Genomic DNA, 15,562 nt, shown 5'->3' with positions numbered 1-15,562 from the left:
TCTAATTTTCTGAGATTGTGGATTTGGGGTTTTCATGAGCTGTAAGCCATAATCATCTCACTTATGACACATCACGGCTTGAACTATCTTGCTTTGCATGTAATGAGTCTATCTCATATATTAGGTTCACCTTTTAAGTTGCATTACTGAAATAAATGAACTTTTGCACGATATTCTAATTTTTCGAGTTTCACCTGTAAACTATTCATGATTTTGCTGCTTTCTGGATCCAGGATCTACAACACTTTCATTTATTGCACAGAAAAGCAAGGAAGAACTCTTACCTATAGCTGCCGGTGATTGCAATTTCTCCATCAACCAGCAGAAATTTCTCCTTCAGGGTTCCTGTGATCTGTTTCTGGCTTCTGCTTTGGAATAAACAGCCATGAAGAGTTCTGACTCGCAGGTTCTATGCAAGAGAAAAGTAACAAAAAAGGCCTATTTTTATATATATATATATAAACAGGCCAGAACCAGCAAGGCCATTGATAAGATTTCTAACCAATGATCTAGAAACACTGATCTAGAAGAAACGTCACTGACCAACTCAGCTCATCTAGAAAACAGCATCTTTTGGAAAGCTACTCCAACCGATTGATTCAGTATCAAAACACTGCACAAAGGCCACAATTAAAGATTCTGAGGACCTTTTGGTACCTGTTGTGTCCTGAGCCTGCAGAAGCAGGCTCGGGACGCTGCAAGAGTCCCGGGCATTGCAAAAGCTGCCCGGGACCAGACTGAGCGGCGCCAGCCTTGCGCGCATGCGCAAGGTGGGAAAAAGGGTGCCTGCTATTGGTTGTTGTTGCCCGGGGATCCGGGAGTATAAAAGGAGGCCTGCGTGCCTCTGCTCTTGTTGGTTGGTTGTTGTGACTGAGAGAAATAAAGATCTGTTCTGTAACATGAATTGCCTCCTTCGCCATTTATCCAAGGACTTAACACTGGCGACGAGGATGGGATTCTGTCTAGTTAGCTAGGGAAGCTTAAAGACTCAGCCAAAAGAAGTCCGGAAGAGGGACGACGGCGTTGAAGTCAGCGTCTATCCTGCCAGTACAGCGTCGCTGGAGGGTGAGTGCGGCTGAAGAAAACCCTGTCCCTTGATAATGGCGAAAATCGGTCACTTATCTGAATTTGATGTCTTCCACCCGGAAAAATGGGAATCTTACGTTGCAAGGGTGGAGACTTAATTCCGAGTGAATCAGATAAGGGAAGATGGATTAAAGGCTACCACAATGTTGTGCGTTTGTGGGCAAGACGCCTTTGAGATCGCCGAGAATCTGGTTGCCCCGGCCTCACTAGAAGCTGTTTCGTACTCAAGAAACTTTTGAAAGACCATTTCCAGCCAAAGCAATCTGTCATTGCGTGGAGGCACACATTCGAACAGAGAGATCAGAGAGCTGGGGAATCAGCAAAAGACTTTATTGCAGCTTTGAGAAGAGCAGCTAAACCGTGCGAGTTCAAGGATTTAGAAGAAAGGCTGCGCGACCGTTTTGTATGCGGACTGAGGAACAGAGACTTACAGCAGAAGCTGTTTGCTAAGGAAGATGTCTCTTTCCAAGATGCTCTGCGAGAGGTTACAGCAGAGGAAGCTGCAGGCGGAGCGGTAAAGAATCTGCGGCCCACTCGAAGTGCTCCAGAGACTACAACCGTCCACAAGGAGAATGTGCGGGAGGACTCGGAAGAGGACCCTGAAGAAGAGGTGGACAAGCTTTATCAAGCATCCGGGAGGAGGCCGAAGGATCGTCCAGACAAGGGCCCAGCTGAGCTTTGATGTTTCGGGTGCGGAGGTTGCCACAAGCGGGCGGAATGCCGGTTCTGTTCCGCCATCTGCAGAATGTGCGGCAAGAAAGGCCACATCGCAGCTGTCTGTCAGAGTCGGCAGAAGGTACAACCGAAGGAAGAATTGAATCTGAAAGGTACCAGGGTCCCCAGCCAAAACAGGGTGGGTTTCTGTGCAACACGCAGAAATATATTAAGGATAGGCACACACAAACCCCTCAAGAAGAAATTGTCCCTCAAAGTAAGGTTGCAAGGGGTTCCATTGTCTATGGAACTGGACACGAGGTCTGCCCTCTCCATAATTTCCCTCAACACATTCCGGAAAATCTGCAGCAGCAGCGGACAGCGAACTATGCTCAGGCCTTCCAATGTAATTCTTACTGACTTTCAAAATTCCAAGGTGTGCGTTAAGGGGGAGGCCACTCTTAAGGTACAGTATAAGGATTTTGAAGGTCCCTTAGACGTGTTGGTTGTTGGGGGTGAACGCACGAGTCTGATTGGACTCGATTGGTTTGAGGCCCTGGGAATCCAGGTCACAGGGCTTCACAATTTGCAAACGGAGACCCTAGCAGAAGTCTGCAAGGAGTTTGCAGATGTGTTTAGCTCTGAGCTCGGATCCTGCAAGGGACCTCCAGTTTCACTAAAGCTAGATCCAGCTGTACAGCCCATAAGGGTTAAACCTAGGAGAGTACCATTTGCTCTTAAGAGTAAGATTGATGCTGAACTGGACAAGTTGCTCCAGCAAGGCATATTAGAGCCTGTAGACTCTAGCCCGTGGGAAACTCCCATTGTCACGCCTTTAAAGGCAAATGGGGACATTCGTATATGTGCAGACTACAAGTGCACACTTAACAAGGCCCTACAGCAACATGCATATCCAGTACCTGTAGTAAGCCACATTTTGGCTTCCCTTAAAGAGGGAAAAATTTTTGCAAAGCTAGACCTGGCTCAGGCGTATCAACAGTTGCCTGTTGATGATGCAGCAGCAGAGGCTCAGACTATTGTGACCCATAGAGGGGCTTTCAAGGTGAAGAGGTTGCAGTTTGGGGTGAATGTAGCCCCTGGCATTTTTCAGAGTGTCATGGAAAACACCCTGAGGGGTATTCCTGGTGTGTGTCCTTATTTTGATGACGTCCTCATCGCGGGGAATTCACCTCAAACCTTGGCAGAGAGGTTAAGGGCTGTTTTGCTTCGTTTCCGAAGAGCAGGCCTTAAGTTGAAAAAGGACAAGTGTAAGATTGGTGTCCATTCTACTGATTTCCTGGAGTTCAGGATAGATGCTCAGGGCATCCACCCTTCTGATGCTAAGCTCAAAGCTATTCAGCAGGCCCCAAGCCCTAAGTCTAAGGGTGAATTACAAGCATTTTTGGGCTTATTGAATTTATATCATGCTTTTCTGCCTCATAAAGCTGCTATAGCTGAACTCCTACACAGACTTTTAGACAAACATGCCTGTTGGCGCTGGACCAAAGTCCATGAAGCCAGTTTCAATGAAGTTAAAGCCTTGCTTACATCCAATGCGGTGTTAGCTCACTTTAATGAGAAGTTACCAGTGTGCCTTGCCTGTGATGCTTCTCCCTATGGTGTGGGAGCTGTGCTTAGCCATCTGACGGCTGATGGGACTCAGGTCCCTGTGGCATATTATTCCAGGACCTTGTCTGCTGCTGAGCGCAACTATGCTCAAATTGACAAGGAAGCTTTGGCTATTGTGACTGGAATTAAAAAGTTCCATGATTTTATTTATGGCCACCCTTTTACAGTCTTTACTGACCACAAGCCTTTGCTGGGGTTGTTTACCACGTCCAAACAGACCCCACACATCCTTTCTCCTCGCATGCTGCGATGGTCCATTTTTTTGTCAGCTTATGACTACACACTAGTTCACAAACCTGGAAAGGAAATGGGTCATGCTGATGGCCTAAGTAGACTGCCCTTGCCAGCTGTGGAGCCTGATCCTGCTCCTGCCGTTCATATCCTGTCCATTCAGGATTTGCCTGAGTCTCCCCTAAACGCTAGGGATGTGGCTGCTGAAACTGCCACTGATTACACGCTTAAACACGTGCTAACATGGGTGCTGTCAGGATGGCCTGACAGGTACCCAGAGGAGGAGTTCCAACGCTTCTGGGTCAAGAGACATGAGTTGTCCACTTTCAATGGCTGCCTCCTCTGGGGTTCTAGAGTTGTGATTCCAGCCTCATTGAGGTCTAGAATCTTAGTTTCTTTACATGAGGGTCACCCTGGGATTGTCAGGATGAAAGCGCTTGCGCGCAGCCATTTGTGGTGGCCTGGCATCGATAAGGCCATTGAGGCCCAGGTACATGGGTGTCACGAGTGTCAGCAGTCCAGGCCTGAAATGCCTCAGGCCCCTGTTCATAGGTGGGAGGAAACACACACCCCGTGGTCTAGAATATATATAGATTACGCTGGGCCCTTTCAGGAGCAATTCTTCCTGGTTGTTGTGGATAGCCATTCCAAGTGGCTGGAAGTTGTTCCTGTGTCATCCACCACTACTGCCAAGACCATCCAGGTGTTGAGAAGTATTTTTGCTGCCCATGGTCTTCCAGATGTCTTGGTTTCGGATAATGGTCCCCAATTTACTTCTGCTCAGTTTCAGGCTTTTCTACAGGCCAACATGATTCGCCATGCGACTTCAGCTCCCTTCCACCCTTCCACCAACGGTTTGGCTGAACGGATGATCCGCATCGCCAAGGATGCTCTCAAGAAACTGACTTATGGCAACTGGCATCACAGGTTGGCTGACTTTCTTCTAGCCCATCGTACTACTCCTTGCACTGCCATGGGTAAGAGCCCGGCTGAACTCCGTTGGGGTTGCCGGCTTGTGACTAAACTGGACAGGTTGCATCCGGAGTGCATAGCATCACAGGTGTCACATCCACGTGCACCACGGATCCTTCACGTGGGTGATCCGGTCTGGACCAGGAACTACGGGCCTGGACACCTCTGGGTCCCTGCAGTGGTCTGCAAGGTCTCGGGGCCTTTGTCCTATGAAGTGTCTTTGGACAACGGTCACGTACTTCGCCGCCATATTGATCAGCTGCGTGCGAGGCTGGATTCTTCCCCTCTCACTCCTCGGCCTGCTCTGGGGGGGGGAGGAGGAGTGGGGAGTGCATTCTGGGGATCAGTATCAACAGCCGACACTGGCTGTTGAGGACACCATGGGTACTCAATCCCCAAGTTCAGCAAGTGCTCCAAATAGGGATTCATGGGGCAGGGGGCAAACATACACCCCCACACTCACTCCAGCCTGGGAGTCACACCGGAGGTATCCCCACTATCCACAACTCAACAACAATACTCCAGACAGGGAGACTGACCAGGAGCATCCTCATAACTCACAGCATACAAGAGAGCAGGCACAACAGCTTGGGGGCTTGCCACTTTCAGCAATTGCTCCCAGAAGGAAGTCCACACGCATTAGGGCTAACAGGGAGGTATCTCCTGACCCTATCACTACAGAAAGGAGCCAGGGGAACTACACCCCTTCAGGGGACAAGGAGCTGAGTTCAGAGGGCTCAGCCAGCCTACTAACAGGCAGGTCGACCAGGTACGGGGGACAGCAAAGTCCTGGCCTCCTGAGCCTGGTAGGCGAGCAGGGAGGTCAGGCAGTAGTCACAGAGCAGCCTAAGATAAGGGGGCAGCCGCATTTTAATCCACCTAGTGTGGAAAGCAATGGAGGGGACCATTCAACCTCCCCAGGTCCGAGAAGGTCGCTACGGGTCAAGGGCCCGCCCAAATACCTTGCAGATTACGTGAGGTGAGCAAGTGTTAGAGGGACCTGGACAAGAGGTCCAGGTTGGTTAGTCTCACATGGGGAAAGCTTGGGGTTCATTTATTCCCAAAACGGTAGCAGTACCCATGCTTTTCCACACTCTGTGCATTTGTTGCAAAAGTCAGCAAACACATACTCTACAAGAGGTGGCGTACATGTTGGGTGCAGCATTGTCTTATCTAGGGGGCAGGGGTGTTGTGTCCTGAGCCTGCAGAAGCAGGCTCGGGACGCTGCAAGAGTCCCGGGCATTGCAAAAGCTGCCCGGGACCAGACTGAGCGGCGCCAGCCTTGCGCGCATGTGCAAGGTGGGAAAAAGGGTGCCTGCTATTGGTTGTTGTTGCCTGGGGATCCAGGAGTATAAAAGGAGCCCTGCGTGCCTCTGCTCTTGTTGGTTGGTTGTTGTGACTGAGAGAAATAAAGATCTGTTCTGTAACATGAATTGCCTCCTTCGCCATTTATCCAAGGACTTAACAGTACCCCAAGCCACATTTCAAAGGATCTCAGTGTCATGTGTCTGACTAATGAAACACTTCAAAGAACTTTCAGGCATGGTTTAACCTAAAAAATTTTTTTATTAGTGTAGAGGGGTGTCAGCACGGCATGGTGGATGCCAAGATCTGAATTTCCCTTCCTTTGCACATAACATTCCAGGCATTTCCCCTCCCCTATTTTGTGGTCATGATTCACATCTTCCAATTAACCTGGAGGGCAAAGATTCACTTCCATTCCTTTTCCCGGGCTTTCCTTATAATTCTCCTCCCCTTTCTCTGTCATATGAATTAACTCTAAAAATACCAGACAGTTCTGCATATTTTGTCAAAGCAAGAATATTCAATATTAGCAGCGTTGACACTCAGATTAGTTCAATGCCGCCATTGAAAAATAATGGCACACCTACCCAAAAGGGAGAGCATTTTAGCTCAATAATCTTGAATTTTTTGTCTGAAAAAAATGGTACCTTAAAAAAAATCAACTATGTTTTCTATTGGCTTAGATACAAGAAGGTACCCCAATGGCATACACCACATATTTACAATTAAAATATACAAATTGGATTTATTTTATTCTATTTGCATGCCCACCTTTTTTCAAGGTATTCGAGACTTTATTTGGCCTATATGCCACTCCATTTTCAAGGACTCTCACTGGCTTATGACCAGTAAAACAAAATATGTCATTCCCTCTAATGTGAGATCTTTAATAAACCCTTCATACCAGATCTCACTGGGTGGCCAGATTCAATGATCTTGGTGTGATCAGGTCCTTCATCTTTTTATTAGCACTATAACTTGGTAAGGTAGATTTCACAAAGGCTATCTAGTAAGTTTTGTAGCTAGGCCAGGATTTGGAATCTGAGTCGTCTCCAACACAGGTAGTCCTCAATTTACAACAGTTCATTGAGTGACCATTCAAAGGTACAATGGCACTGAAAAAGTGACTCATGTCATGACCACTTTTCACACTTACGACCGTTGCAGCATCCTCATGATCGCATGATCAAAATTCAGATGCTTGGCAATTGACTCATATTTATGACCGTTGCTGTGTCCCAGGTTCATGTGATCCCCTTTTGCGACCTTCTGACAAGCAAAGTCAATGGGGAAGCCAGATTCACTTAAGAATTGTGATATTAATTTAACAACTGCAGTGGTTCAGTTAACAACTGTGGGAAGAAATGTCATAAAATGGGGCAAAATTCACTTAACAAATGTTTCACTTAGCAACAGAAATTTTGGGCTCTATTGTGGTTGTAAGTCGAGAACTACCTGTACTTTTGGATATTCTTAATCATTGCTTGATATATTATCTAACCAATGTTTGGAAAAAAACCAACAACTAACAAGCTTTGCAAATCCAATGTGAACAAGTATGCTTTGCATTTAAAATTAAAGGGAATTACAGCTATGATTTTGATGAAGATAATGACAGTCCCATTTTCAATGCCCACCACCACCTGTTTTGGCCAGAAACCCCCCTCAGTGTTTCAATCTATTTGCTCAATAAAATTAATTCTAAAGATTCCATTGACAAAAATCTTGATCCTGTGTTCAGCAAATGCCAACATTAATGTGTGTATATTGGGGGAGAGGGTGTTTAAAAGCAAACCAAATGATAATTAAGTAAAGTCAGCTAGTGCTAAAATCCTGCTATTTTGGGGTTTAGAAACGGAAACATTCCCCTATTCACCTCTGTGTGACAGACATTAAGGCAAGTTTTCTCAGCCATGGAGAGGAAGGAGCGAAGATGCTGCTGGTTGAGCACAAGATAGACTGGTACCCGCCGTGTAATTGCTGCATCGTACAGATCTAAGAGAATATCAGGATCTGTGAAAATGTCCATGACTATAGCAATCACCTAGAAAAGAAATAGTTTGCTTGTGAGACCAGCAAAAGGTTTGCAGTCTTGCTTTCCAAATTATATCTCCTTAAAATAACAGTAAAGTGAGCTGAATCCAGTTTGCAGAATTATATGAACATCGGGATATTGATAGAGAAGGTTTAAAAAAGTCAATACTTTTGCTTCAAACACCTTGATTTGTTTTGATACACCCCCTTGGCCAACATCCACGGCACACATACTTTATTGGATTTATATCTTATTGTATGGGCTCGGACATTTTTGGGTTTGGGCTTTGGTTTCAATCTAAAAGAATATTCTTTTTCTAATTGACCCAAAGGTGCTTTTTCCAAAGGCAACTGGACTAGAGTCTTGGACTTCAAGAGAGCTAATTTCAATAAACTTAGAGAGGGTTTGGGAAGGATTCCATGGATGAGAATCCTCCAGGGGAAAACAACTCAAGAAGCTTGGAAAATTTTGGAAAGTGAGATAATAAAAGCCCAGTCTAGCACAATACCAACAAAGAGGAAAAATAACAGCTCTCAAAAGAAACCAGCATGGCTGCATAAAGAACTCTCTGATAAATTGAAAGATAAAAAGGACAAGTATAGAAAGTGGAAAGAGGGACACATAACTAAGTCAGAATATCAGCAAATAGCCCGAGCCTGCAAAGATGAAGTGAGGAAAGCTAAGGCTCAAAATGAACTAAGGCTTGCGACCAAAGTCAAAAATAACAAAAAAAGCTTCTTTCAACATGTAAAAAACAAGAAAAAAGTCAAGGAAATGATTGGCCCATTAGTGGGAGAAAGTGGCAAGAAAGAGACAAGCAACAGGGAGAAAGTGGAACTATTTAACTCATTTTTTGCATCCATCTTTATACAAAGGGAAAAAACAGCCCAACCTATCAAAAACAGTACCTTAAAAAACAGATTAGAAACACAAGTTAAGAAAGGCAAGAAAATTGTAAGTGAGCACCTGTCCACCCTAGACGAGTTCAAATCACCAGGACCAGATGGATTACACCCCAATGTTCTCAAGAAACTGGCAGATGTGATCTCAGAACCACTGAACTATATCTTTCAAAGATCCTGGAGCACTGGGGAACTACCAGAGGATTGGAAAAGAGCTGATGTAGTTCCCCTCTTCAAAAAAGGGGGGGAAATGGATCCAGGAAACTATAGACCTATCAGCCTGACCTCAATACCTGGGAAGATTCTGGAAAAGATAATCAAACAATGAATTAGCAAACACTGCAGCATCGTCGGGAGTCCACGCCGCCCCCAGCCTGGCCGCCGCGTCCTCAGCCGAATGGGTGGGGAGGGGGAGCAAGACAGGAGGCAGCGGCTCCCAGCCACCGCCCCATCGCGTCCTCAGCCAAACGGGCAGGGAGGGGAGCAGGACGGGAGGCAACGGCTCCCGGCCGCCGCCCCGATCGCGTCCTCAGCCGAACAGGTGGGGAGGGGAGCAGGACGGGAGGCAACGGCTCCCGGCTGCCGCCCCCATCGCATCCTCAGCCGAACGAGCGGAGAGGGGAGCAGGACGGGAGGCAGCGGCTCTGGCAGCGGACACTGCAGCATCGTCGGGGTCCCCGCCACTGCCCCTGGCCCAGCTGCCACTCCCGCCGCATCCTCAGCCACTTCGCCGTTGCAAGAGGAGGGCACCAAGGCTGGGTGCACCATGGGCGGCCGCGGCTGCAATGAGGAGTGCCACCGTGGGAATGAGGGGGGGGGTCCCGATCGCCGCCAGCCCCGCCGCCCTCGCAGCCCAAGGTCTCCTTCTCCTGCAGCACCGAGGGCGGCGGCAGCTCCCTGAAAGTGGCCGAGGAAGGCGCCACCGATGGGGCCGAGGTGGGGCCGGGCGGCAGAGAGCCCTGCGGCAGCCAGGTGAGCTTCATGCCTGACTGCTGCCTGGCCCGGGGAGACATGTGGCCGGCTTGGCTTCCTGAGGTGCGATGTCCCCGCTGGCCGCCGGCCCAGCCATGACTGCCGCCCGGCCCGGCCTAGGGAGACATATGGCCGGCTCGGCTTCCCGGGGTGCGATGCTCCCGCCGGCCGCCGCACCAGCCATGACTGCCGCCCGGCCCGGCCTGGCCTGGGGAGACATGTGGCCGGCTCGGCTTCCCGGGGTGTGATGCGCCTGCCGGCCGCCGCACCAGCCATGACTGCTGCCCAGCCTGGGGAGACATGTGGCCGGCTCGGCTTCCCGGGGTGCGATGCTCCCGTCGGCCGCTGCACCAGCCATGACTGCCGCCCGGCACGGGGAGACATGTGGCTGGCTCGCCTGCTCAGGGAGTGGCCCAGGGACGGCCCAGGAAGCGATGCCCCAGCCGAGACTGGAACATGGACTCAGAGCCCCCTCCCTCCCCCCGCCACTGACCCTCTGTCTCCGGCTCTGCTGCTGCTTGGCCAACGGCCGCGCCGGCTGGGCATCGGAGGGGCTGCTCTCGGGGCCGTGGTTTGCGGGAGGGCTGGCCCGCTCAGCGGAGGCTTGGGCGGGCCACTCCCAGTGGGGATCTTGGGGCTTCCCGCACGGCTCCCCAGCCACGTGCGCCTCAGACAGGGCCAGCCCGTGAAAGGGACTTCCTGGCCGCCCTTCTCCCAGGGGGTGGGGCACCCGGGTGCAGGGCCAATCAGAAGCCCTGCGAGGGGCAAGTCCACATGAGAGAGAGAGAGAGAGAGAGAATGGGGGGGGCAGGAAGTGCAAGTTCTCTCTCTCTCTTTCCTTATCTCTCTCTGAAAATGGCGGAGGAGGCTCCGGACCACAGGGGATGGCTCAAAGAGCCGCATGTGGCTCCGGAGCCGCGGGTTGCCAACCCGTGACCTAGAGAATATGTTTTAATCTAATTTATAAAAGTATCTGTGTGTGTTCCTGGCAATCATTTCCCAATATGGTGGAGGCAAGTACCCTAAAATGTGAAATAAATACTGTAATAAAGACAGTATTCGTTTAAGAGAAGGGAAAGACAAAACCACAATATCTTCTTACATGTTAATTTAGATGTACAATTTAGCTGTGGCACTTATTCTGGACCCTGGCAGTTATTGGGTTAAAGGCTGGGTTTGTTAATAGGTCAGTGGGAGGAGTTTCTAAAGGGCATTGGGAGACTTCCTGGACACAAGCCACATGGGAATGCCTTTGTTTCATTCAGCCCATGGCTTCCAGCTACATGGCTGGAGATCTCATGGTTATGCCAACATGTGACACTTGGGAAGGAGAAGAGGGGAAAATCTAATATCAATTTACCTGTGGAACAATCCAATATTGCAGAAACATATTTTGGACGCACCTCTACAAACTGTAAGTCATTGTTTAGGATTCCCAGAATAAAGCAATATTTTCTGTTTGTTCCTCTGAGTTATCTATCTGTTCCGGATTGGAATAAGGCAAAATATCCTGTCTAGGGCAGAATAGTAAATTGATAGATTAATTCTCCTCTGATCTCCTGCAATAGTAAATTTGATGGAATTAATTTTCCTCTGATCTGCAACAATAATTTGATAGGACTAATCTCTCACTAAACGTCTGCAAAGTAAAGTCAGTGTATCTGTGTGGCAAACAGCGTTTCAAAGAAGGTGTGATTCAGATGCATTGTATTGTTAATTCACTGTTAAACTCTGCAAGCCAACGTTAAGCCAAAAAAAATATTGTGCTGTCTATCTCAGAAAAAGCTTAGCCTTCTTCAGCCACTTTCAAGACAGCTGTTAATGTCGTTTGTATGTATCTCCATTAAAGAGAAGAAAGCCATTGTATATTTCTTCAGATCTGCTCTTTCTGTGGCTTTTCACATTTGAAAGGATCAAAGGAGTTGCAAGCAGCAACCCCCCTTCTCCCTTCCCCCATCGAAGCCAAACGTCCTGAGGCAATGAAGGGATGGTTTCAAAGATTGTCTGTGAACTCAACTCAGTATCCTTGTTCAAATAGTTTGCTATCAGGAACATTGCTTCCTTGAATTCTGTGGGCAGCTAATTTGCCAAAGGAGATGTTATTCGGTTGCAAGAAACCTTTCCATTACAAGCAATAGAGCCATTTGATACCTTAGCAACAGGTTGCCAAGGAAAGCAATCAAGTCATTAAGTCTTTCACTCAGCCATAGCGCTGGTGAAAGAGGCCAAACTCCCTCCTCCCTTAGGAATGCTTGGAATTTCAACCAGTGTCAATGGAATAAGGAGGTAGAGGCAGAACCAGCCCCAATAGCAATACAGTAGCATCCCCTGGTGGCCAATTTGTTTTTTCCTTCAGCAATCTTCTAGCAATTAAATGTGGATTACATCAACTTGATAATTAATTTAACACATAGCAGGCTTATACTAAGCCAAGCTAAAAGCACCTCATAGAGGGAAAGAAGGTACTTCACTGCACGCATCACTGACTACACAGACTGAATGCTAGTTAAAGTGCAAGTTACTTAAATTTATCCCAAGCTACCAACATCCCCTAAAGGGCACAGAGTGAACTTCACCAAAGTATTCACTCACTCAAGCTGAAGACCAAGTTGTTCCAGTTTGAGGGAAATTAAGGAGAAGGAGGCAGCAATTATCCTTGCTTATTATCACAAGCTGAAGACCAAGGGGTTCCAGCCTGCAACTTAACAACCAGGTGGGAGTTTTGTAGCTCTACATTCTCTCAGTGGCCACTAGCAGTAACGTGGTAATAGGAAGAACTTGGCTAGCCTTTCTTCAGACGCCCCCTAGTGGTTAAAGGAGGAACTACACGCAAGCCTTTAATCATGCCCAGAGAAAGCCCTCTAGTGGACAAAGGGTGTACCTCGAAGGAAGAGCACCCCGGTAGCTGACCCGCAGGAAGGGACCCCTAGTGGTGAAGGGGTGAACTGCACTGAAGTACCCACAAATGCAGGAGAACGCACCCAGTGGCGCCTCCACCCACAGACAGCACCCCAGCAGCTGATCTGCAAGCAGCGACCCCTAGTGGTCAAAAATAGAAGTTCATCTAATTTGCTTCTAAATAGACAGGAAATGTACTGAACCTGTCCTAGCCATGGCAGAGTGTCCCACTGATTTAGATGAAGGGGTTCAACCAACCAGCCTAGTTGAGACACCCCAACCAGCTGGCCAAGGAGAAATGCTGCAAACAGCCAACCTTGACCCGCACACAGAGGCTGAAGCTCAAGCCTCAGCAAGGCCAAAGACATCTCAGGGTCACTATAATCTGAGACAACAAAGAAAGCCTACAGAAGCCATGCATGCACACCTGTTGGAGAAATGGGACGCCGTTTACAAGCGCCATGAAAGAGGCTGGGAGAGATGGCACAAACTCTACCAAGAGCAAAAAAGAGGATCTCTCCCCTGAATGTGCGCACACAGTGGAAGGAGATAAAGAAGATGCCTTCGCGCAATGGATGGACTCTGAATGGCAACTCAAGGTCATTCAGGAGCAATTAGGAGATTCAACTATCAATAGAGAGATGCGAAGCCTCAAGCTACTAAACGAGGAATGTAAAAAGCTTCTGGAGAGCCCACAACACCCCCCAGAGCCAGAGCCTCACACCAGAGACAGACCCGTTGACAGGGCCGAGTCTGAAGTTTACTGCCATTCACATGCACCATCTCAACGGTGGCATGCGGCTCCATCCCACGTATCTGGAAAGGCCTCATCTTTCCGCCACATATCCAAGGCGCATTCCAGCGTGTCACAACAATCTCACGTCACAGGCGCCTCCCGCAATTCGAAAGCATCTTCTCGTCACAGCCGAGCATCCCGAATTTCACAAGCAGAGCAAGCAATCATAGATGCTAAAGCTGCTGAAGCAGTCTTTCGCATGGTACAAGAGGAGTGGCAGAAAAAGAAGGAACTAGCAGCTATAGAAATTGAAGAAGTTGAGATGGAGGCAAAACAGAAGACCGAAGCAGCTAAAATGAAGGCCAAAAGAAAGGCCGCCCAAGAAGAGCTTGAATTTGTTCAAAGCCAACGAGATATGGCAGACAAAATGGCTAGAGCGGAAGGCCTTCAGGAAGCACTCCAGAACACCATTTTCTTGCCCAATAGGGAACAACTGGATAATGAGGATTGGCGTAGCCGCGTACAGGCCTACATGGACAACCAAAGCACGTTTCAACGTGAACAGGTGAGACCACAGCCAGCCACAAGCCCCCCAAGACCGAGTAGACGAACAGAAGAATCTCAATGGCCAGATGTGCCAGTCAGCCACAGGGTTGATGTCGCGACAACTAGGCCACGAGATCTTCCCATCATTGCTACCCCATTGAACCCAATGAACCATACCTTTGATGGCAACTGGATGGGTCCACCAGCAATGGCAATGGCTACACAGCAGGCAGTGCCACGAGATCTTCCCATCGTTGGTGCCACATTGAACCCGCCGAACCATACCTTTGATGGAAATCGGATGGGTCCACCAGCAACGGCAATGGCCACACAGCGGGCAGTGCCATGAAATCTTCCCACCGTTGCGGCCCCACGGAACCCACCGAACCATACCACTGATGGCAACCGTATGGGCCCACCTGCAGCGACAATGGTTACACAGCAAGAAGTGCAACGGCTCCGGGATGAACTTTCCAGAAAAGAATCAATATTGAGACAACAAGGAGCAATCTATCAGGGAACAGCCCCCAGACCTAATCACAGAGGAGAAGCATAACCGTCAGCTGTGCCAGCCTACCAGGGAGCCAGCTACGCTCCACCAGAAAGACGAGAAACCCTTCAACAAATAAGCACACAGGAACTTGGGTCCCCTCAGCTCAATGCCAGAACAGAGGAGTTCAGACGAAGCCAACAAGGTCCCTTGCATGTGACATGGCAAAATACCCTCAACCAACAATACGCCGAAGGAAGTTACCAGCTAGCCATGGCACATGCCCCCGCTCCCAGAAGTGATGCACCACCTCCACCAAGCTACTGTTGTGATTCCGTGCCAGCCTGTGTTCCCAACAGCTGAGTCTGAGGAATCTGAGGAGGAGGTGGAGGAAGTCGTTGAGGGGCCATCAGGGTCAGAGGGAGGCTCTGATGAATTACAAGACTCACGGCTTGATGAAGAGCCTGGCCCCTCCAGTCGTGTTTCTGATAAAGCTCAGCTGTGTGAGGAGCAGGAGTCAGATTCGGAAGGCTCACACCTGGATGAGCTAATTGATGCTCGCAGACGTTGTCAAGTAGCAAGAAAAAAACAACAACAGTCTATGCGACTACTCCAAAGTAAAAGGAGAAGGCAATGAGAGGCAACGCCCTGGGACTGCTGTATAAAAAGGGGAGGTGTGGGCATTGGTGGTTGCTGAAGGCAACCGTTTGCAAAGTGCTTCTTGGAATCCTGGTCTGTTCGTCTTGTTTGCAACGTGTTCCTGTGGACTATTTCCTTCCTTTGGACTTGAGGTTTGCTGTTTGTGTTTTAGACTTATTGACAGGATTGTCACCCAAATAAAAGGGATTTTGTTTTGTTTTAAAGTTTCCAGCCTATTGTATCAGCAGGGGTTTGGTCCTTGTGCCTCTAACAAGGACGGCAATAGGCTGGGATAGAACAGTTTGCCTTCAGCCTCACCCCCTACTACCATGGAGCAGCTACGTGCTGAGAATGCCCAGCTGGCTCAGCAGCTGGCTTTGTTATCTGCTCAAGTTGCTCAGCTATCTGCCCACGTTCCTGCTGCTCCACCACCACCCAGGAGAAAATGCCAAGTGGGGAGGCCGGAC

At 48.8% G+C, this 15,562-nt stretch overlaps 1 pseudogene; it reads right to left on the bottom strand.

The window, feature by feature from the left end:
- LOC114923575 overlaps positions 1–15,562 on the bottom strand; it is a 69,241-nt pseudogene that overhangs the window by 46,699 nt on the left and 6,980 nt on the right.

Source organism: Protobothrops mucrosquamatus, unplaced genomic scaffold, assembly GCF_001527695.2.
Source record: "Protobothrops mucrosquamatus isolate PMUCROS unplaced genomic scaffold, P.Mucros_1.0 scaffold4452, whole genome shotgun sequence".
Classification (NCBI taxonomy): domain Eukaryota; kingdom Metazoa; phylum Chordata; class Lepidosauria; order Squamata; family Viperidae; genus Protobothrops; species Protobothrops mucrosquamatus.
The sequence above is the reverse complement of the archived record's forward strand: the minus strand, read 5'-3'. Positions and strand labels throughout refer to the sequence as shown.